At 38.8% G+C, this 24,396-nt stretch overlaps 1 long non-coding RNA gene across 1 annotated transcript in view; it reads right to left on the bottom strand.

Moving 5' to 3' along the window:
- Positions 1-24,396, bottom strand: part of LOC145523205 (uncharacterized) — a 184,275-nt gene that overhangs the window by 70,516 nt on the left and 89,363 nt on the right. The window contains exons 3-7 of the long non-coding RNA XR_014066420.1: positions 15,317-15,416; positions 3,596-4,109; positions 1,827-1,994; positions 719-820; positions 522-612 (exon numbers count right to left, since the gene is read on the bottom strand). This is a non-coding gene — a long non-coding RNA (uncharacterized LOC145523205). The remainder of the gene's footprint in view (positions 1-521; positions 613-718; positions 821-1,826; positions 1,995-3,595; positions 4,110-15,316; positions 15,417-24,396) is intronic.

Genomic DNA, 24,396 nt, shown 5'->3' with positions numbered 1-24,396 from the left:
GGAGGAGATGAAAGGGAGGCAGTATCCTGACCGGGTTTTGTCAACAGCAAAGACTCTGCAAGGAGAGGGGTGGTGGAAAAGCCTGAAGAATGTTTTGTCGGTCTCTCACCTAATATTGCTCCTCCATCATCGTTTAGCCAAAATAGCAGCCCATGAATCAGTAATGAGCTGAGGTAAACTAGAACACAATCTCCCACAGGAAAAGCAGTCTTGTAAATAATCGTGGCGGTCCCTCTTTTCCTTCTTTACCCCAGGACATGGCAGGAAGCCAAGGGCTCTCTGCTGTGTGAAGGGTGATTCTTAACACATCATACACTAACTCCCTGATTTTCTGTAAAGGCAAGGGTGCAGATGCTAATCTCCACTGCATAGCGCATGAAATTAAACTTAAATTCTCAAGAATTGTTCCATCCGAGTCTCAGCTTTAAACACCTTGCTAAATCTCACTGAAGTATTGAAAACATAAATACAAAAGGACAGGCTCTGAAAATCACTGACTTGACAAATAGAAAAAGAAAGACCTTTTTCAGTATTTCGTAGGGTGCCCCAGCAAGCTCTCTCTTCCAATCGTTCTGAGTTTTATGAACTTGTTTATCCTAGTGTTCTTTAAGCCTGGAGGATGGAAGGAGAAATGGAAAGAAATCAGCTATGTTTCCTTAAAGGACCTTAGACTGAAGACAAGTTTTCTTCCAATTATCAAAAACAATCTTCCAGTTACCAAATGTGTCCTTATTCAATATGGTGATCATATCCTTCACACTTGGACTTCGACAGGCTTTCTGATTTATCCTGATTGTATGAATCCTATCACACTATATTCCTAGAATGACATCATAATGTCTCGTTAACTCTATAAGAATAGAACTCCAAATAGAATTTAATTCTCTAAATAGTTATCAAGTTCTACTAAATTGTGGAGGTATTAAAAAAAAAGAACTATATAATTTCATTTGTGGGTCCTTGACCATAAGAAGCCTTATTTAAGAAAAGAAACATTACCCAGTCCTTTACCCACTGAGAAGACAGATTTCTTTAGGAATAAGAGATACACATATTTTCCCATAATATGTAACTCTTGGTTCCATATATCTAAAAGTCTGAAATTGTTTCATAACTTCTTTGGTTTAAATGGAAAACAAAGGTAAATATGCTTTAGGAAGCACCAAATGAGACAATATAAAATGCTATCTTTCACAAATTGAATTATTTTAAAATAATTCCCAAACATAAAAATTCAAATTTTATCAACCTTCAGTTGTAGGATTCTCTAATGGAGTGAAACAAAGGGCTTTATTCCCATTAACCATCTCCAGAAAATAATTCGACAGATCAGCATCCTTGGATTTGCAATATCGAAGCATGTGATCTCTTTTTTTTTTTTTTCTGGCTTGCTTTTAATTAGTTTTAAGCCTTAAGCTTTTAAAAGTGAAATCAATCAGAAGGCGAGAGTGTGGAGAATCATGTTCCAGCACTTCTCATGTAAATTCAAATTTTAGATTCTTCTTTGGAGTAAAACAGGCTCCTCACTGTCTACAAGCTTATTTCTGAGTTACAAAAATTCTCTCCATGTTTTTCCCTATCTTATCGTGCTTTCCTCCTGCATTCTCCTACTCAGTCTGGGCTGCCAGAGGACACTTTTTTTCTTGCATCTGGAAATTTAAGCAGCAGACAACTTATTTAAGCAGACAGTAATGTCTCCAGGTCTGTCAAGTAGATGCATTTTCAATCTTCCAGTACTTTCAAAGAAGACACAGAATCTTGGAATACATTTCCATCAAGGGTAAGGAGCATAATGTTATTCAGAGCATTTAGCAAGTAATACCTACCTCATACTTACGTGGACTTTAATTCTCCTAGAAATAAACTATATGGAACATTTTAATCAGAGAAAAACATATCATGATCTTAGCAATCCATCACCCCCCAATGTTTCTCTTCTTCCCAGTCTTGCAGTTTTCCAAACAAGGCACCAGAAGTGAAGTAAATGTCCAGTCCTGTTAGGGTCACAAGTAAAATTATGTCATTCAAGAATATTTCAGCACAAAGGAATGCAAACTGACATGTGTTCCATTTTTTTTTAATTTAAAAAGAAAAATAAAGAACAATTAGCTCTCAATATCTAATTTCTGTAATATAATTTTTAAAGGACAAAGCCTTGACCAGAAGAACATTGTTTGGTATATTTATGATGTGTGTATATGTGTATCCATTACAACTACAATATTAAGTTACTCGTGGGATTGGCTAAGGAGGTTATATGCTCACGCTCAGTCGCTCAGTCAAATCTGACTCATTGCGACCTTGTGGACTGTAGCCCATCAGGCTCCTCTGTCCATGGGATTTTTCAGGCAAGAATACTACAGTGGGTTGCCATTTCCTCCTCCAGGAAATCTCCCTGACCCAGGGATCAAACCCATGTCTCCTGCACTGCAGGCAGATTCTTTACTACTGAGCCACTGGGGAAGCCTAAGGGGGTTATATATCTAGGTTATTGCAACGTATTTTCTTTTGTTCTTTGGAAATGTGCATGGAAGCCATACAATCTACGTTAGAGAATGACAACATGGAAAATCCTGACATCATATATTTAAACTGGGAATGGAGGGATACCTCACAGAGTATACACATGTAGTGACTGAATCCATATATGCAACTTGCTCTTAGTGGAGATACAAAATATTACATAAAATACATTAATCACAGCAAGTCATTTTTCTCCTGTCTTTTGGTTGTCAGATCTATTAAATACAGGAGAAAGAAATCTTCAAGTGTCTTAGTTTATGAGATTCTTGGAGAATTACATGAATATCTCAGTTACTATAAATGACCAACAGATTGAGATGCTTACAGTAAATGATATAGATTTTAGACTTCTGAGCCCAGAGCTGTATGCTTTTAAGGTGGTCAAAGCTAACAATTCAACTTCTCATCAGTTTCACTAGAGATATGCCAATCTGCTATCTTGTAGCAAGGAGAAAGAGAGAGTTATTAGGGGTCTATTCTGGGATGTGATCAGGAAGAAAACGGGCAAGTTGTGTATAACTGTTCCGGTCAAGAATTCCTGAAGTCTCTGAATTCCTTCCTTCTATATTAAGCTAAAAAATATCTGGCCATTTAAGGTAGTTTTCTATTGGCACCATTTGGTTTAGGTTTGTATGAGTTACATTTGGCAACTTAACCAATACTGGAAATTGAATTCAGACTCTGGTGAAGGCATCCTTATCAAGAAGCTTGATCATATCAAAAATGGGATTCCACGCTCCTAGGAAGTGCATTTCTAAAGCCCATTTGAACAAATGTTTTTCTATGATAATTATATTGATTAATAGAGATTAATTCCTAAAAATCTAGTTGAATATATTTCCCCTTCCAAATTCTGATTTTACATTTCATCCCATAGTCTCTGTTTAGTTTAAATTCATTAATTTATGCTTTCCTGCATACGAATTGTTTATTAGGTGCTCAGCACAGTTACTGGTGCCAGGGGTGCAGCAAAGAACAAAATGAGCCCCCCCAAACTCTCGTTTTCATGGAATTTACACTTGTGCTGGAAACACAGACAATGAACACAAGGAAAAATGTTTTGGTTACATACCACTGCATAAAAAACCACCTAGTGGCTTAAAACAACAATGATTTTATCATCTCCTGCCTCTCCTGGTGGGTTGACTGGACTCATCTGGAGGCTGCTTTTGTTCCGTGTGATGTTAGTTTGAAGGGCTGGGATGTCCAGTGTCCAGCGTGGCTTCCTCACGTGCCTGACCTTTTAGTGGAAACAGCTGGAGAACCGGATTCAATGGGACAATGGAGGGCTGGGCCTCTCAGTTTCTCGTGTCGTCCACAGGCTCACTCTTTCCACAGGGTGTTGTCTGCCTCTACAGAGTCTACCCAGCAGAGTAACTAGCCTTTTCATGGGGCAGCACAGAGCCCTCCCAAGCACAGAGTCAGAAGCCAGCATGCCCTCTGAAGGTTTAAGCCTGGAACTGACTCAGCATCCTTTCTGCCATATTCTCAAGGTTCACATGAATCGCAGAGCCGCCCAGATTCTCCAGGAGGGGGATTACCCGAGGGAGTGAATCCCAGGAGGCAGGGTTCATTGTGGGCTATGTCTAGGAACAAAGGACACAAAAAAGTAACATATATAGTAGATGGTGGTTAAATGCAACAGGGAAAAATAAAACCCTGAAGGGCAACATAATATAGGGCAAGTGTTGCAATTTCGATTATAATGTCCAGAGAAAACTTCCAGGAGGAGGTGACATTCAAGCGCCCAAAAGCTGGAAGGAGGTGAGGGAGCAAGTCAGACAGGTATGGGAACTTCCCTGGTGGTCCAGTGGTTAGGAATCTGCCCCGCAGTGTGGGGGACGCAGGTTTGATCCCTGATCACGGAACTAGGTTCCCACAAGTTGTGGAGCAACTGGGCTCATGTGCTGCAACAACTGAGCCCACGTACCATCCTCACTGGTAGGACAGCCTGACAGCAGAGACGGCAGCAAGGGCAGAGAGTGCAAAGCCCTGCAACGGGAGCTCCCAGCACCCGAGCAAGAGCAGGGAGCCTGTGAGTGAAGTAAGCAAAGGGGAGAGGGGTAAGAGAGCAGCACTGTCAGGGGAGATGAGGTCAGCACCAAGGAGCTTTGGCGCCAGAGGATCCATTTTATTTCTCCTGTGGGGGACTCTGCTTCCTCAGTCAAGAAGGGGGAGGGCAGACCAAGAATGTTGGCAAGAGCGCCAGTGGCTCAGGTTTCTTCAGGCTTAAATGTTTACTAATATATCTGCTGCACAGCTCATATCCCATTATTTCCCTTGAGATCAATGCAAGATACGTGGCAATATTCTCAATTGTCTTGATGTAACAAGCTGTGCAGTCCATCTCTGAGTTTGGTTTTCATCAGTCTCAGCCCCGTGACAACTAGTAAAAAGAGATGCATGGGGCATGGTGACAGGAAGACTCTGGATTTTAGTCCATGCTTCCCAGTGAAAATGGCATTTGAGGTCACAGTTCCCTCAGTTTCGTTTATCCAGAAACCAGATAAACAATCACAAAAGCCAACAATTCCTAGAAGTTTCACCCACAGTGTTCCAGGCAGCCCCTCTGGATTTTAGTCCATGCTTCCCAGTGAAAATGGCATTTGAGGTCACAGTTCCCTCAGTTTCGTTTATCCAGAAACCAGATAAACAATCACAAAAGCCAACAATTCCTAGAAGTTTCACCCACAGTGTTCCAGGCAGCCCCATCCATGACCTTATTTCCCAGCTCTCCTTTATATATCATGGACTGCAAATTTCCCATATCAGAATTTTAATGTCAGTGCCATTGCCTTTTATGATATTTTGGCTTGATAATTGATTCCACATACATCAGTCATCTCGGGGTGGGGGAAGGTCTGTGCCCTGTTCTATACTTAACAGCCTCCCCTATGCTTTTGTGCTCATATCTGCATCCTTCAGTGTTCTTTGGTTACAAGCAACAGAAGCTGCTATTCTTGAACTGAAGTGTGTGTGTGTGTGTGCACAAACGCACAAAGCCATTCCTTGAAAGGATATTGAGTAGCTCAAAGAATTGAGTGGAAGAGCCTAAGGAAGGATAGAGGATCAGAGGAACATTGCGATACAGACACAGACACCTAAGAATTCCTCACATGCCTCCGTTCCAATCACTTTTGGTCCCTCTCTGCCCCTGCATTCTTGGGGTGTGCCTCCTGGGAAGGAAACGAGGGGTGGCCTCACTAGGGCCACGTGGCACTTCTCTTGTCCAAAGTCCATAGTCTTCTGATTGGCAGCCCACCAAAATCACATGGAGATGAAGTTGAGAAAGTCTTCAAGAAGAAGGACACACTTGTCAGAAATAAAAAGAAAACATTAAAAAAGGAGCATTCAAAGAATAAGTATGCTAGTTATTTATTTTCATGACTTCTAAATAAAAAATAAAGCATACTAGGAAATGAGCTTTGACAGTTAGAACCATATTGTGCAGAAATTTGAATGAAAAGAAAAGGAGCTCGTTAGGTGACAAAGAGTTGTTGGTATTTTTTAGTAGAAGGCTGAAGTGAGAAACAGTGTTTACACTTCAAGAATTTTAGTCTGTTGCCTGGAAGTGGTTTATAAGATGAATTTGAGTAGTGAAGCACTTAAAATGTGAAGCCAATTTAGGAATTTGCTGGACTTTTCCAACTGAGAAATAATGAAGGCCATCTGGATCTGTCATCCATTTTTGCCTCTGGCGACCCAGTCATTTTTTCCCTCTGGACTGTTTCTTTTCTCTTCTTCTATCACTGTTGCCTGATTATTTTTGTTGTGATCCAAGGAGATCTGACTTAATAACACATTCTGCTTCATGCTTTGGGAGCCTAATGCCACACAGGATAGATACCTCAGAGAGTAAAGCCGATTTGGAGAGCTGACCAGTTGTCATAAACATCTTGCTTCTTTGCCTTCGAAGCCCTCTATTTCCATTCGAATAATCAGGTTCACCTTGACTGACAGACTTAGTCCCAATACGGACTTTGTGAACCATCCTCTCTTTCATTATTTAAGATGATCGGATTCAATAAGAAGAAATTCCTCATTACTCTTATGCTCAACTTGCATCCAAGTGTAAGAAACTTCCATTTTATTACCCTATTCTACTATATTCTTAATTAACTTCCTTGTAGTTAGCCCGGGATCCTTACCTTATAAATCTGGGCTCTGTTTTCCTCTCTCAAACCCTTGCCCCAGTCACACCACCACTGTCCTGTGTATAGTCCTGCTCTGAATCTCTTCCACATCTCGACCGACTCATCTGATGCAAATCAAATGCTAGGAAATTATCCCTATTTTGATTGAGCTTAGCGTACTTGCTGCCATGTTTCCTGGGCTATATTTCAGTAAATATTTCACTTTTTTCCGGACTTCCCTGATGCTAGCCTCTGACCAACATGTGGCCTATGTCTGTACTTTCCAGATGCTGAGTGCCGGCTTTTATCTGCTGGGCTGGACTTTCCCCCTACCATTGGCAACTCTGTGTCCTCCACCATCATCTTCTTTTCCTTTCCTTTCTTTCAGCAGCTCCTATCCATGTGTGGAGAACTCTGCTTTTATATTTAAGCCCTCCCGAATCTCCCTGCCTGCTTGAAGTTATCCCCTTCATCTCCAGATAAATGCCAAAGTGTGCATACATGCTCAGTCACAAAGTTGTGTTCAACTCTTTTGCGACCCCACGGACTGTAGCTGGCCAGGCTGCTCTGTCCATAGGATTTCCCAGGCCAGAATACTGAGAAATGGGTTGCCATTTCCTTCTCCAGGGTATCTTCTCAACCCAGGGATCAAACCTGCATCTCCTGCTTGGCAGGTGGATTCTTTACCATTGTGCCACCTGAGAAGCCTGTGCTAAGATAGGGAATTCATTTAAAGGGAAGAGAAAGGGACAAAGGAGAGAGTAAAGAAAACAATACAAAAGGGTGATGTAAAAGTTCATTTATCTTATCCACACATACACTAATAGGGACTCTCCTAGACACCAATTTCATAAAAATTCTAGAGAGAGCTAATAGAGGGAGTTGTTTACCTGGAAACTGTTGGAGAACTAATTTGATAGAGAAAAGGGTAAGGAATGCTAAAAACAAAATACTAATTTTAATGCAGGGATTCTTAATGTTTTTTTTGTTCCATAAGCTCCTTTAGCAGTCTGGAGAAGGCTGTGGATCCCTTCAAAGAATAGTATAAATGCTTAATATAAACTATATTGAAATATAAATAATTCCAATCATATTGAAATGCAGTTTCTATACTTAGAAAAATTTTTGATGCAGAAATATTTTTGCTTCACTATTAACTCACTAAATTAGATCTAGAGTTAAGCCTAGTAACTATTGAAGATAGTGGTAATATACATGATATTTGTAGCTATCTGTGACAACTGTAATACAATGAGATTGTGATTTTTTTTATGACAAAGTCAAAAATCCTGCTTATTTTGGTTTGTTGCCTACATTTGCAAGGGAAGAGAATGTTAAATTTTAGTTCAGTTAGAGATGAGTGAAAATAAACATAATTTGTTTTCTATTTAAGTCCTGGATTCCCACATTTACTTCAGGCACTGGTTGGTTCAGAACCGTATTCCAATCAAAGTCACAGTCATAAGCAAGACAGTAGTGTTGTACTGCAATCTTTAGTGGCCTCTTTCAGTATTTTATCAGACTGGGAACTGCCTTTCCTTCCTAACACTTCCTGAAATGTGAAAGTGTTAGTCACTCAGTTGTGTCCAACTCTTTGTGACCCCGTGGACTGTAGCCCACCAGGCTCCTCTCTCCAGAATCTGCCTGCAATGTGAGAGCCTGGGTTCAATCCCTGGGTCGGGAATATCCCCTGGAGAAGGGAATGGCAACCCACTCCAGGATTCTTGCCTGGAGAATTCCATGAACAGAGGAGCCTGGTGAGCTACAGTCCGTGGGATTGCAAAGAGTTGGACAGGACTGCGCTACTAACACTTTCACTTTCTTTACTGTATGAGACACCAAGGAAGCCCCAGGCTCCCCTTCCTGCTAAGCTTCAAACAACCTTTCTTTTCCTCCTTGTTCCCATTATTTCCTCCTTTTGGGATACTAGCTTTCCTTGTACCAGTGTCACCACATTCTCCTCCAATTCTTAAAGAGCTTCCTTCTCATTCTTTATTCTTGAACTCAAACAATGGTTTATTCTTTAATTCAATGAACAGTTTTTAAGTGCGACAGAAAAGGAATGTTACATCTCTGCCCAGATCAGACTTTTATGTGATGAATAAGTTTCTGAAACCTTATTCTATTCTATTCTTCTGTTCTGAAAAAATAGATATTAATCTTTACATAAGAGAGAAAAATAATTCCATGTCAAAATGATTATTACAGCCTGATATGTCATTATTTTTCTCATTATAAATTAACACTAGGATGGGAAAATTGTTTATAATATGGGTCTTTCATTCTTTATACTATCTCTTGTTTAGTGTTTGTAATAAATATATGGTTCTCAAAAGGAAATCATGTTATTTCTGAGAGCTGTAAAGATGTTTTTTCTGACATCTGTCTAAGCTCAGCTTCTTCAGTGGCTAACTACTATCAACTCTGCTTCATAATTCCTAATTATGTTTCTCTTTTCAGAATGGTTTTTAATTTACCATACTTCAATTTCCAAAATTATGTAAATTTATTTTTTTTTGCTGATTTTCAGTAGTTGGGAATCTACATAGAGGAAGTCTCCCAGAACTTGAAAATATAGTTTAAAAAGAAATGGATTAATCTAAAAAATCAACGATTACTAGGTCACATGCAAGGAAAACTTAAAACCAAGGGCTGTTTGATCAGGAAATTGAGCGGTGCAAGACTGATGTCACAGAATTATCAAAAAAGGATGTGTCTGGAGGTGGTGGGGAGAGGTGAGAAAAGATGAGCAGCATAGGTAAAGAGGCATTGCAGTAGTCCAGGTGGGAGTACCATTATGAGCATACTCAGAAGAGGGAGAAACCTAAGCCAAGACACCTTATCACATCCACAACCACTGCCTCGACAGAGCTGATCTCATGGAACAGACATCTGAGCCCCATTTACGTCCACATATGGGAAGAAAATCAGCGCTGTGTCAGAATGAGTATTGCAGCCCAAGAGAGTTGTTTTCACCACTATAAATCAATACATGGGGATTATGATTTTATTATTATTATTTTACTAGTTTTGCCATACATTGACATGAGACACAGATAAATAGAACAGTATTATGGGATTATGATTTTTATATTTCAGTTCTACATAGCTCAGTTGGTAAAGAATTCACCTGCAATGCAGGAGACACCAGTTCGATTCCTGGGTCAGGAAGATCCACTGGAGAAGGGATAGGCTACCCACTCCAGTATTCTGGCCTGGAGAATTCCATGGACTATATAGTCCATGGGGTCACAAAGAGTCAGATATGATTGAGCAACTTTCACTTTCTGTAACATGGTTAATGGGAGTCCCCTCTGCCTCTCGTGTCCAGTGTTAGCTTGCTGTTAATTCAACCATGGAGTGAGTTGGGGTTAGTCCTTGAACCATGAAATGCTATTCAATATAATGCAGTCCTGTGGTGTAATTTCCAGTGTACAGTTTGCCTTTTTCAAGTGATACTTCTGTTTCATGTAACTGTTTTTGAAATTTTTACTGTTGATATAAGTCATTAAAATTGCCAGAGGAGAAAGTTCTCTGTATTAAAATATTTAAAATGATTCGACTTCATAGTAATACAATACATATTCACAGTAATATGTACTTCTTTACTCTGATATCTATTGGGATGAATAGAATTAAACCCAAGTTAAGAAACCCATCAAAATTAAATTACCAGGAAATTGTGTTCCCAACCAGTGGACTGCAAAACAAACTTTAATAGCCCTCTGAAAGACGTATCTTCTCACATTTTATGAGAGTGAAAAAAAGAGAGACTTCAGGATGATACATATAGAGAGGGGAGTTCTTATATATCAAGAAAAATCTTCAAGATTGGAATGACACTTCTTACAGTATTTACATGAGCTGCATAAAGGCTCATAGAAAATGCGTGTGTAGACTCTCATTATTATAGTGTCTGGTCATGTGCTGGCTAGCTAAAGAGCCAATTTTAAAGGAAAAATTTAATAGGGCAGAGATAAATAACATACAGCAACAGGAGATTTATTTTCTTTCTGTCATCCTGTCAAATGATGAGCTCATTTTTAATGATACTCCAATGTATACTAAGCACAGCAAGTATTATTAAAGAATAAAATATTCTGGCAATGTGGAAAATATATGAGAGGTGTGGTCTTTCTATCACTATCTTGATTAACTGGATAGAATCCACAAAAATACGTATTTGCTCTCTGGGTTTTCCTGCAAAATCCCTCACATAGTTTTCCTATCCAGGAACTCTGATTGAATTGTCCTAAGTGTATTTATTTAAGTTATTACTTTTTAAACAAATCCTCTAACGTATCGCCAAATGATGTGCCTGTGCATACAGCTCCCCCCTCCCAAACACACCCTGCAGTTGGCTGCCTCAAAGAAGAAAGCAGGACTGATGCAGCTGCTGTTAGTCAGCTTGGGCTCCTACGACAAAGACTGGGTGACTTAGACAACAAACACTTACGTCTGTAGGCTGCGATGAAAAAGGTCAAGGTGCCAGCAGATTTAGTGTCTGGTGAGGGCCCCCCTTTTGTGGTTTGCAGATAGCCATCTTCTTGCTATATCCTCATATGGCAGGGAAACAGACAGAGTCTCTTCTTACTAAGGGCACTAATCCCAGCAACATGAGGGTTCCACCCTCATGAACTTATCTGAACCTAATTATCTCCCAAAGGCCTAACTACCCCCTAATTCCATTGGGAGTTAGGGTTCCAACATACATTTTTGGGGATACCAACAGCCAGTCTGTAACAACTGCTCGAGGTTAACCTCTGCCTGATGGTAAGTACATACTTCATAGCTTTTGTATTACCTCAAAGCATCACATAGCAGTCCTGATTAGAAACCAGATTCTTTGTACATTCTCAATACTGAGAAAAATCCCAAGGACATCTCTGATGAGTTTGAAATCAATAATCATGGAGTTTTATTAAAGAAGTTATGGAAATAATGGACTTATTCTACTAAGAGCTTTAATTAGATATGAGAAGAAACCCCATTGACTTATCAAGACACGAGGAATTCTTGGTAGATTTGGATCTGACCAAGACAAACCTGCAAAATGTTCCTTTACTAGCAGTTTTGAAAACCTCAAAAGCAGCAGGTCATGGAAATCTGCTGCTTCACGATGAACATGAAGTCAGATGTAGTCTTATTGTCTCTTCCATTTAACATAATCTCCCATGTTGCTCACTATTCTATTTATGTTGTTCACAATCATATCAGCAGAACCTCCAAAAGGTCTGTGGTACCAAGGGATTACTGAGCTCACAGGCTCAGCATGCAGTGCCAAATCATAACCTGGAGACACGGATCGTCCACTGATTAAAGAGGTTTTCCACGAGGGTGAGGTTTTGCTATATCACTGGTATCTGTCTGCAGCAATTGCTTTTCAGTTTCAAGGGCACAATTGTTTTGAATTCCATGATATCATTACTAGGAGAAGTACATCTAACCTGAGGTAGCCAGCAAGGGTGCCCACACATTCCTGGCTCAGTTAAGCCCTCTATTCTGTTTGGTCAGTCAGTTCAGTTGCTCAGTCGTGTTCAACTCTTTGTGACCCCACGGACTGCAGCACGCCAGCCGCCAGCCCTCCCTATCTATCACCAACTCCCGGAGCCTACTCAAACTCACGTCCATCGCGTCAGTGATGGCATCCAACCATCTCATCCTCTGTCATCCCCTTCTTCACTCACCTTCAATTACAGTGATTTCAGTCAGTCCTCTGTTGAACAAACCTAGGGCTTTCTACTTACCTAAACTAAGTAATTGGAAAAGACCCTGATGCTGAGAAGGCTTGGGAGCAGGAGCAGAAAGGGACGACAGAAGATGAGATGGTTGGATGGCATCACCGACTCGATGGACATGAGTTTGGGTAAACTCCGGGAGTTGGTGATGGACAGGGAGGCCTGGCGTGCTGTGATTCATGGGGTCACAAAGAGTTGGACACGACTGAGCGACTGAATGGAACTGAAGTGAAACTAAGTAAAAATTTTGTAGGCTCTCTAATTTTTATCTAGAGAAACCATGACCCACTACTTAATACCAAAGATTTCTGCCCGTGAGAAAATTCCTATTACAGATTTGGGCTCTGCCTCTCTTTCCAGTATTCATACATTTCTTGTCTTTGGTAATTTAGTGCCACCACATGGCCCATGACATTCAGGAGTCCAATCATCATCACTAAAATCAGGCAACCCACTCTGATAGTGGTGTCAGGGCTCAATTCATGGGGTCGCAAAGAGTCAGACACAACTGAGTGACTGAACTGAACTGAACTGTGAAGGAAGTATCCTCTGGACTTTTGGTGGGAGGTATTCAGGGAGTGGGTGGGCAAGTGTTACACCACTCTAGCATTCCAGTCTTCCTAATCCTTTGGATACCTATGTTGGAAGGTCTAGCAAGCATCTCATCTTCACTCTATGCAGATCACTTTTGGCTCCAGGTTTTAGTCAACCAAGCAAATGAAATGTTAGAGCTCCTCCAGCCACCTTTGCCAATGTTTTGAGTACAGAGTTGTATCTTAATTCATCAATAGCAATGTTTAGATGCAATCCAACAGTATATTCCTTACACCTCTCATAAATACCTTAGAATCCATTCCTATGCATGTTTCCAAGATTTCTATTGATACAAACTGGCAAATCTTTGAGGTTCTCCTCAAAAGTTACACTTTTTACGTTTCAGTCTAGGATTGCTATTGCCTGAGTCCTTTTATAGGACTGGAAGCAATGAGAAGTGGTGGGGGCAGTTCATAAGGAGGATCAGTAGTTCCCTAAATTTATAAAATTAAGAAATTATCTGAAATTATATCAAAGAAGCCCATTACTTAGTCATCAGGCAAGAGGAGATGAATCTCCCTGACAGGACATAAAGAGCTGTCTTTATGAGTCAAAGATACTTGGCAGAATACAGGGAAAGTTCCCCAGCTTTAACAGAATCTGCCCAGATGTCCCCATTCCAATTTTCTTTTAACAAGCAAATGATAAAATTATTCTGGTCCCTAAGTAGAATCTTGGACTGGGCATTTTCTTTCCCCAAATTCTCCAATTAACATACAAACAACCAACCAACCACCTCATTATGGCTATTTTCTCTAACACCTCTATGGCTGCAATGCTTGACCTACCAAAGTTGTGTCTATCTGATGTGTATATATGACCCAAGTGTCAGCCAGAGCTTTGAGCAGGGATTTCCACAAAGCTTGGGATTCCCTCTCACTAGTTCTTACCTCTCTAAAACTCCTTTCTCATTATCTATCGGCTGTCCATTTTCTCTGAACTTGCCAGATGAAAATGGATGTAAATTTCCTAGCAGAGATTTTGCCATTCTCTGTGGTAAAGATTGTGACCTGCCCTAAGGCTGAAAATCATAATAAAGGGAAACTTACCCTCTGTCTTTTGCTTCTTTCAAGTGCTGGCTCCCCTCCCAAATCTCTGTGCTCACATTCTTTCTCAAGTACCTTCAAATAATTTCATTTTATACCTTGACAAACCTTATAGTTGTTGCCTGATGGAGAGCTGGTCCCATGCAAGCTTATTTAGCCATGATGGAAATGGATTTTCTCCCCTTCGTTATGTTTTTTATTTTGTAGACTTGTGCTTTCTTCATTTTTATGTTTGATTACTAGCTATGATTTGTATTTATTTGATTGTATGATTTGTTTGATTTGTCTATGTTTCTTCTTTTCCACCTCCCAGGATTTTGATTTATTAATTTGATTTAAAGTTTTTCTGTTCTCTACTCATTTTTATCTGTAATTTTTCTTCTTTTTGCTTTCTTTCCGCTTATTTCATTGTTATTGTCTACTTTCTTATATTAATAATTTAAATGGTATTTTTTCATGCTTTATATTTATGTATTTATCATAATTATACAAACAATAACATTAATGTCTAACTGCTACTGCTGCTAAGTCGCTTTAGTCGTGTCCAACTCTGTGCGACCCCATAGACGGCAGCCCAGCAGGCTCCGCCATCTCTGGGATTCTCCAGGCAAGAATACTGGAGTGGGTTGCCATTTCCTTCTCCAGTGCATGAAAGGGAAAAGGGAAAGTGAAGTTGCTTAGTCGTGTCCGACTCTTAGCGACCCCATGGGCTGTAGCCTACCAGGCTCCTCCGTCCATGGGATTTTCCAAGCAAGAATACTGGAGTGGGGTGCCATTGCCTTCTCCGTAATGTCTAACTATGCAATCTAAATCAGTACACTTTCAGAACAAAAGAGAGTTTTTGCTCCCCCTTCTCCTTCATGTGTATATTGCATTATTTATGTTTTCATTCTGCATCTTTATCCTCCATCCTCAAAATGTGAGTTTTGTACTAGGAAAACATATTCCAGAGAAAAATGAAAATCAAAAGCAAAGCACAGTAGTGTACACTCCTGCAAGCCTCATGCAGCTCACAGTCACTGTGTCTCAGCCACAGGTGTGGAGCCCAAGCTGAAACCTCAGCCATGTGACGGGGTTCTGGCAAACTGACAGCTGCTTCATAAGGGAGCTTGAAACTGAGGCCAGTAAACTTCCAGCGTGTAGAGGGACCTAAAGTCCGATTTGCGGAGACAAGGCCACCATCATGTGGAGCCTGTCGGAACTGCAGTGAGATTCACGTCCCCATTGCAGGCAGGAGACTCAAATGACCAAGACTTCAGTGCATACCACCTGTTCAACATACCTAAGAAATGTCCACAAAACCTGGAGGGGATCCAGAAAAACTTCTGAGAAGACCAGTTAGTGTTTCAAAAGAAATAAAAGTCAGCCTGAAGTAATTAGATCTGTGAACAGAATCAATGAAATCATAAAATGTAAAATGGAGCCTTAGACAAACCCACGCCTGCTGAAAGCAGGGTTCACATGGTAAAGTCTGAAGTATAGTATAGGGTAACATTCACCCTTTTGAACAGAAAAGTTTTTGGAAATATATATTATAATAGGAAATACAGATTTTAAGTAAAATAAGAGCTATGGGATGACGACCATTTTTTTTTTTCAAGAGTATTCAAGCCAGTATAGTCAGTCATCATGAAGATTTGACATGACAACATGTTTTCTTCCAATTGGCAAATTGCTTTGACAATATTAAGGGACTTGGCCTACTTCTAATGCAATTCTATACATAGTCTGTCTTCTAGTTTCAAAATACTGCATAAAATAATATCCATATCGGCTCTTGATAATCACATAATCTTTTCTACAAGCTCAGAAAGTATGAGGTTGGTTATATATCCTGGAATTATAAGAGAGTTTCAAAATATTCAAATACATAAGATGTAGTCTCATATAATTGTGAAGTTAATGAAATGACCAGGAAAAAAAATGTGTTGAAGAAAATGGGTGACAATTATGTTTTATGCAAAAACATCGTACTACAAATAATATCATTTTATGTTTTCACCATTGTCTTCCATTGAAAGAGCTATGTTTTCTTTTCTCAGGAAGAACTCCCAAACACATGGATATTTGTTCCCTGGAAAATTCCAGGATATATTATTAACCTCACACTTCCTGGGCCTGTAGAAAAGATTATGTGATTATCAAGAGCCAATATGGATTCACTAACTAAATATATGTCAGAGCAAATTAGTCTGTTTAGATAGAGTTGACATGTTGAGTATAATGGCTTCTATGTGGCATTTAAACAAAGTTACTCTTATTCCTAGTTATTATAATAATATAGTGAAATATATCTAGGTTATTGTCCTGCAAACCATTGAGCAATTGCTCCAGAGATTTTTAGTTTTTTTTCTCTATTTAGGAACATTTCTAATAGAATATTGATAAATGTTTATCTTGTTCTTTTAATATTTTAGCAATGACATGACTGAATGCTTAGAAAATATGGTTATCAAATGTGCAGATGCCATCATATTTGGGGGCTGGCTAATATGATAGATGTCAGAATGAAGTCTTAAAATGATTATGACAGGTCTAATCCAAAATGATGAAATGTAACAAAGATAAATGATCTTGTATTTTAATAAAAACGGAAAATTCTACAACCGGATTGGAGAGACTTTTCTTTGGAATAATTTGCATAAAAATGATCCAGAAGTTTTGCTTGCTAAAAAATAAATATAGATTTGGTAAGATCCTTACACATTTATTTTACTGAAATGGAACTGTTGGGCCCAATACATCAAATTTGATAACAGTCCCACCACACTCTGTCCTAGTCAGATAATATCTGACACATTGTGTTTATTTTAGTGCTGCATTTTGAGAGACACTGACAAAGTAAATGGTACATGGAGAAAGGGTTTTGAGATAGTAAGTACTGTAGAAACCACTTAAAAAGGTTCATTTTAAAGAACTGCAGTTATTTCCAGTACAACAGAGTGGTTAAGCTCACAGATTATGGAGTCAAAGAGCTGAGTTTAAGTCCCATAATAGCCCATCAACTTTGGCTTTCTGACTTCGGATAAGTTATTTAGTTTGTTTGAGGCTCTGTATATGTAAATTTTTTATAATAATAAAGAAAAAGAATAGATGATGGCAGAAGTTAAGAGTTTGAAGAGAGGATGGCAGTGGTGGTTGTGGTTTAGTCACTAAGTCAGGTCCAACTCTTGTGACCCCATGGACTGTAGCCCTTCAGGCTCCTCTGCCCATGGGATTTCCCAGGCAAGAATACTGGAGTGAATTGCCATTTCCTTCTCCAGGGGATCTTCCTGATCCACGGATCAAACCCACATTTCCTGCATTGGCAGGTGAATTTTTTACCGCTGAGCCACCAGGGAAGCCCAAAGAGGGGATACATAGAAGAAGAGATATTCTACCTAACTTTATAAGGTAAAATCAATAGAAGAAAGAGAATTTTAATTTAATATATTCTAATAATCTAAATTTGTTAATCACCAATTACACTACCCAATAACTTAAATTATCTAATTTGCATTTACAAGCAATGAGCTCTTTGTTCTTACAGCTATTCCAAAAAGCCCAAAGTACCAGCTCTCTGGAGATGGCTAAGTACCAGCTCTCTGGAGATGCCTGCTGTCAGTTGGGGGTTTGACTATATGTATGACCACTAATTCCCATCTATGTAGCTATTCCATTTAGTCTTTCAACAAGCAGTTATTATTGCCAGGCAATGAACAACCAACAGACAGGCAGGTAGCCTGCCTGAGCCTCTGAGTCTAATGGAAATAGACACATATGCTCAAACAATCACATCATGATGGGCTAAGGGGCAAGCATGGAACAGTGAAGTACAACAAAGGAGGGGAACCTAAGATTGACACAGTCACCTTTCTAGAAAGATTTCTTAGCACATTGCCCATCTCTGTTCTTATTTGGAATGCAACCCTTTAGAATGAAAACACTAGAATAGCTTAAAGTGTTTTTTTGGTTTGTTTTTGTTTGTTTTTTTTTAAACTAGGCTGCAATCAATTCTCTTCTCCGAAATCTTATTCTGTCTTTCTATGCATGTCTCTCATGCATAGAAACCCTTTCAGGACTCCCCTGTGGAAGTTTTCTAATCTCATCTTTCTAGGGAAGTAGAGGGGGAAACACAGAATACTTCTTTCCATCTTGTTCTCCTCCTCTCAGAGACTTAATTATTTTTTAAGAAATAGACCAAATCTTACCATTTCTGAAGAGTGGGTAATAATCATTATGGATCTGTGACTGAGGTCCCAAATAATTTTTATTGATAACTATTTCTTCCAATTATTAAATTAGCCTCCATTTTGACTGGACTAGGATGTTTTATAATTGCTTTGGTTCTTTGGGAAAACACAGCTATCAGAGTTTTCTGACTATTCCCTAGCTATATGGACGTCCTTTCCCTTAGACTGCTGGCTTTCAGTAAGCTTCCCTTGGCTTTCAGTAAGATGGGCAACACAAAGTCATCCCATTTTGAAAAGGATAGAGGAGCACTATCTGTTTCTAGGGTTTGAGCATTCTGCATCAAATCTGAAGGAAAAGAAGACATTTATGTGGAGAGCCAAATGAGATCGCTGTGAACTTAAACCACAGCTTTTACCTAAGTCCTGTGTGCCTGCTAAGTTGCTGCAGTTGTGTCAGACTCTTTGCAACCCTATAGACTATAACTGCCAGGCTACTCTGTCTATGGGATTCTCCAGGCAAGAGTACTGGAGTGGGTTGCCAGGCCGTCCTCCATAGCTAAGTCATAACACGTCTCAAAACGTTGTAGCTGTGTTTTCCCACTTCCTCCTCTGACTGCTGAATCCATTCCACATTCAGTGCACAAACTGATTAGGTAATGAAGATGTAAAATCAATCACAAGCCTGGCAGAAAGACAAGGAAGACATCCTAGCCAGAGACATCTGACCCCTGGAGAGAGAGGACGTGCTAAGGCTGGTGGGTTGGCCAGAGAAAAACAGTTTTCTTGAGAATGAGACAGCTTAGGACATTTTTCTCCTCATACAAAGTCACATTTGAATCGTTGAAGTACTTCAGGAGTTATTTAGCAGAAAATTTTCTGTTTTGTTGCTATTTTGTTCAAATCTTGCTTTAATTTCTCATTTTATTATTGACTTATCAAAGCTTATGGCATGATAATTTCTACTTTTTAAAATTTATTCAAGCTTTTTTCTTTGAGGAAAAGTGTGTGATCAGTCTTTGTCAACATATCAAGAACTCTTAAACGAGAGTGTACTTCAATTTTCAAAACATGACATGACTAAAGGGAATGAGTAGAAAAAAGAGATATCAGATAATTTAAACCATGGGTAAGACAAAAACAACAGCCGATTTTCAACAATTCTATAGGTACATTAACCAGGATAAAGCGAAAGTGAATGTCGCTCAGTCGGTTCAGACTCTGCAACCCCATGGACTATACAGTCCATGGAATCCTCCAAGCCAGAATACTGGAGTGGGCAGCCTTTCTCTTCTCCAGGGGATCTTCCCAACCCAGGGATCGAACCCAGATCTCTCACATTGCAGGCAGATTCTTCAGCTGACCCACCAGGAAAGCCCAAGAATACTGGAATGGGTAGCCTGATCCCTTTTCCAGTGGATCTTCCCAACCCAGGAATTGAACCAGGGTCTCCCGCATTGCAGGCTTATTCTTTACCAACTGAGCTATCAGGGAAGCCCACTTAGGCAGGATGAAAATAGCATAAACCTGCAGTGGCCATCCTACAGTCCTTTCACTTCTTGAATTCTACCTTTTTTCCTAATAATTTTTCCGTTAAATTACCTGGGTTTTCCAGATACTCAATTTTACTGTCTTCAAATAGTTCCTGAGTTAGTTTTCCAGTTTCTGACCTCATTTTTGCAGAAGGTAGTCTGAATATGGGCAGATTTTGTTCTTTTAAATATAACCAGAAGAATGTCCTATGTTTAACATTTTGATTTTAGCTTTTTAAAAAAAAAATCCTGAATACCTATAGACATTTCTCTTTTGTCCCTATAATAATGAGAAAAAAGTTATGTGGATTTCAGTGCAGATTTATTTTCATTGAATTCTCTGGCACATGATGAATCCAATTCTATCTTCATGCTCATGTTTTTTTAATTGTTTGTTTGATTTTCAGCTAAGGACATTATGCTTTTTGTTACTGTTGTTTTAGATCTAATTATTCTGTTGCTCACTCAGGAACAACCGTTACTCTGAGTTTATATCTTCATTATTTCTTCTCATTATCTATCATAGTCTTCGTTGTTTTCTTATCTTATTCTTTCCTTCTGCCTTATAGGAAACTTCTCAAGATTGTCTGGTATATCACCGAATCAATTTTCTACAATGCTAATTCTGCTGATTATTGCTGTCAAAGAAGATTAATGTTCTTCTTAGTTGTATTTTTAGTTTCCATGAAATTATTTCTTACCCCACCCACCTCTAATACATTGTACCTTGTTTAAGTCTTAAACTACCCAGTGCTCTTTTCCTGTTTTGTCTCTGGACTCTCTAGGTTTAGAGTCCTTGATCCAAATTAATCAAACACAAAGTATGCGATCTCTGGAACATCCCAAACCAGGACTCTTCCTGACATTCTTGACAGTCATCAAAATGTGTTATCTACCTTCCCTTGACAATCTGCTTAATTATTTTCCAGAAATTGCATCCACTAACTGAAAGAAAGATCTTGGTGGGGTCAGGTGGGAACAGCATTCCAACAGCATAAAAACCAAATCCTTATATAATAAGGAAATGTCTGATTAACTTTCAAAGAAATAAACAAGGTGGCAGGGTTTAGTCACGAAGTCTTATGTTCTTTCCAGTAATTTAGTAGTGGTTTGTCCCAAATTATATTTTTCATCAACTACAAAAACAATGGAAAACAATTTTTGGTTTCAGTTTTATTGTGCTGTGAACTTATATACTGTTCTTGTGATCTCATAGACAAATTAATGGAAATGAAGTCAATCACTGTTCGCAGGGAGAGATCTAGATTTTGGGGGGCCTGGAACTTTTGCAATCTTGAGAATCAATTAAAAATTTTCCTTTTTCAATAATAAATTATTAATATTGTAATGGCTGGATGTTTGTGCTTCCCAAATTTCGTATGTTGAAATCCTAACCTCCATTGTGGTGGTACTTGGAGGTGGGGTTTTGGGAGGTGATTAGGTAAAGAGGGTGGAGTGCTCCTGAGTGGGATTGTGCTCTTATAATAGAGACCCCAGAGCGCTCTCTTGTCCCTTCTGTCGTGGGGGTACACAGCAAAGAGGGACTCACCAAGCATAGAATCTATTGGTGCCTCAGTCTTGGACATTTCATCGCCAGAACCGTGAGAAATGAATGTTATTTTTGTCATAACAGCCTGACTTAACTAAGATAATTACCTATTAGGCACAAAAATAAATATCAGTTTAGAAAGGGGAAGGAAATCACAAGATTATAAAAATTAACAAGCTGACAAATATTGGTTAAATGATTATGCTTTTTCATTGTGGAGGCTGATGTCAGTCTTCTGTTTGTTAGCTTTTGATGTTTCTGGTTAAGTAAATCATGCCACACCCATGATAACTGCTCTTTTATCTTGCAACCAGAAACTTCATAGACAAGTACGTGTATATCTTCCATATTACAAGCTTTTCATACACCAGGGTAGAGGGTAAAATCATGCAAGCATTTTTTTCCCCTTTGCACTGAGCAAAGGACCAGATGTAGCAATAGAATTGTTTTGTAACAGAATTACAAAATTTTAGAGTGAGAATGGATATAAAAAATGGCATATGACTATCTCACTAAAGTTTTATTTATTTCAGTTTAAGTGAAAGATCAGAACATTACACACTGGCATCAAAAGGGGAAATAGATGGTAAAATACCATTTAGTATCACAACTAGGCTGCTAGAAAGGTATCAATAATCTAAATATATATTTATTCCTATAGGATGAATGCCTCTATGTATTTCTATTTAGTTTTGAATAATATTTTAATATATAATTATACATTAATATGAGAACTTTAGGCTATTTTAAACTATGATGTTTCTTGATTTAAATTTAAAATGCAATACAGACCTTACAGGAATAGTATATCCTATTTGTTGTTTAGTTGCTCACTTGTGTCTGACTCTTTGTGACCCCATGAACTACAGCACGCCAGGCTTCCTTGCCCTTCACTATCTCCCTGAATTTGCTCAAACTCATGTCCATGGAATCCATGATACCATCCAACCATCTCATCCTCTGTCGTCCCCTTCTCTTCCTGCCTTCAATCTTTCCCAGCATCATGGTCTTTTCCAATGAGTTGGTTCTTTGCATTAGGTGGCCAAATATTTACCATCAAGTTACTTGAGTGTCATTTCTTTTGATTTTAATTAATAGAATTGAATATCAAATTTTCAAACTGACATTTACAAATTAAAGATGGTTGTTTTTATAACAGCATCAAAATGTTTTTGATTCTACAGCAGAATTAGTGACTTTTCAACTTTCCCTGAGGAATAATGCTTTTTCCAAGTAAAACTTGGCAGGCAAGCAAATCAAAATAAAAACAATTGTAATAAAAGAGAGGCAATCCCAGAGTCTGGATTTTGGCTTTGTTTCTGCATATTGCTCCATATTTATATTTATTCTCATCTATTTTGTATAAAGTAAATGAAAAAAATCTAGTATATGGAGAGAGGGAAAAACAAAAAGTTGCAATCAGACATTCCACACTAAAAGGAAATTCAGCCTCATCTTTGTTTCTATCTATTAAAGAGAGTCCTTCTTATCACCATTTTCAAAGCACTAAGTTCAGGACAAAGGAACATGGACATTCAGACAGATCTGAAAAGGTTGTTGTTTCACTCTTCTGTTGCCTTAAGGTTACTTCTATTCTCAACTATTTTGTGGTAGAATGGCAGAAGCCAGTGATAGTTCAAAGCAACTTTAGTCTATCAAGTAGCAGTTGGTATTTAGTGATGCCTAAGACTGGCCTATGAACTGGCCAAAGGTTAAATAAAGCTCCAAGAAAAAGATTAAATTGTTCTTTGATGAAATTCTTGGTAACTTCGATTTTTGAACCATTATCTATCTACTTACCTATCATATTCTGAGTTTTAAGCCAGCTTTTTTACTCTCCTCTCTCACCTTCATCAAGAGGCTCTTTAGTTTTTCTCTTTTTCTGCCATAACGGTGGTGTTATCTGCATATCTGAGGTTGTTGATGTTTCTCCTGGAAATCTTGATTCCAGCTTGTGCTTCATCTAGCCAGGCATTTTTGCATGATGTACTCTGCATATAAATTAAATAAGCAGGGTGATAATATACAGCCTTGTCATACTCCTTTCCCAATTTTGAACCAGTCCATTGTTCCAAGTCTGGTTTTGCTGCTTCTTGACCCACATACAAATTTCTCAGGGGACAGGGAATGTGGTCTGGTACTCACAGTTCTTTTAGAATTTTCCAAAATTTGCTGTGATCCACACAGTCAAAGGCTTTAGGATAGTCAATAAGCAGAAGTAGATGGTTTTCTGGAACTCTCTTATTTTCTCCATAATCCAACAAATGTTGACGATGTGATCTCTGGTGCCTCTGCCTCTTTGAAACCCAGATTGTGCATCTGGAAGTTCTCGGTTCACATACTGCTGAAACTTAACCGGAAGGATTTTAAGATTAACCTTGCTAGCATTAGCACAATTACATGATAGTTTGAACATTCTTTGCCATCACCCTTCTTTGGGATTGCAATGAAAACTGACCTTTCCCAGTCCTGTGGGCATTGCATTCAAAACAAAACAGCAAATCTGTTTTCCAAAATTCCAAAAGTTCAAAAATTTCCAAAGTGCTGACATATTGAGTGCAGCATTTTTATGTCATCATCTTTTAGAATTCTAAGTAGCTTAGCTGGAATTCAATTCACATTACCTATATTTTCTTCCAAAGCCTTTATGATTTGGTTTTTGCATTTTGAATGACATAGAATTTCATCTGCTATTAGAAGTGAGCTAGAACAATCATTTGATTTTTTTGCAAAATAACTAGCCTTTTGCTTAAGCCACTATTGAAGAATTAATTTTTCATATTTGAAAAATATTTTTGTCATATACTAAATTTGGAAAAGGGAATGTCCACCCACTCCAGTATTCTTGCTTTGAGAATCCTATGGCAGAGGAACTTGGCGGGCTACAGTCCATGGGGTGGCAAAGAACTGGACACGACTGAGTGACTAACACACACACATATACTAAATTATATTTAAGCTGATTTCTGGACTCTCTACTGGTCATCTTATCTGTTTGTTTAACTGCCATATACTCTTCATTTCAGTCTATTGTTCTTACTCATCCAACCTTCCTTCACACTTTCAGATACTTTGCAGATGTACCAGACTGTAGTTTCCAAAGTAGTCTTTC

This window comes from Giraffa tippelskirchi, chromosome 10 (genome assembly GCF_054371585.1).
Source record: "Giraffa tippelskirchi isolate mGirTip1 chromosome 10, T2T-mGirTip1v1.2.pri, whole genome shotgun sequence".
Classification (NCBI taxonomy): Eukaryota; Metazoa; Chordata; class Mammalia; order Artiodactyla; family Giraffidae; genus Giraffa; species Giraffa tippelskirchi.
The sequence above is the reverse complement of the archived record's forward strand: the minus strand, read 5'-3'. Positions and strand labels throughout refer to the sequence as shown.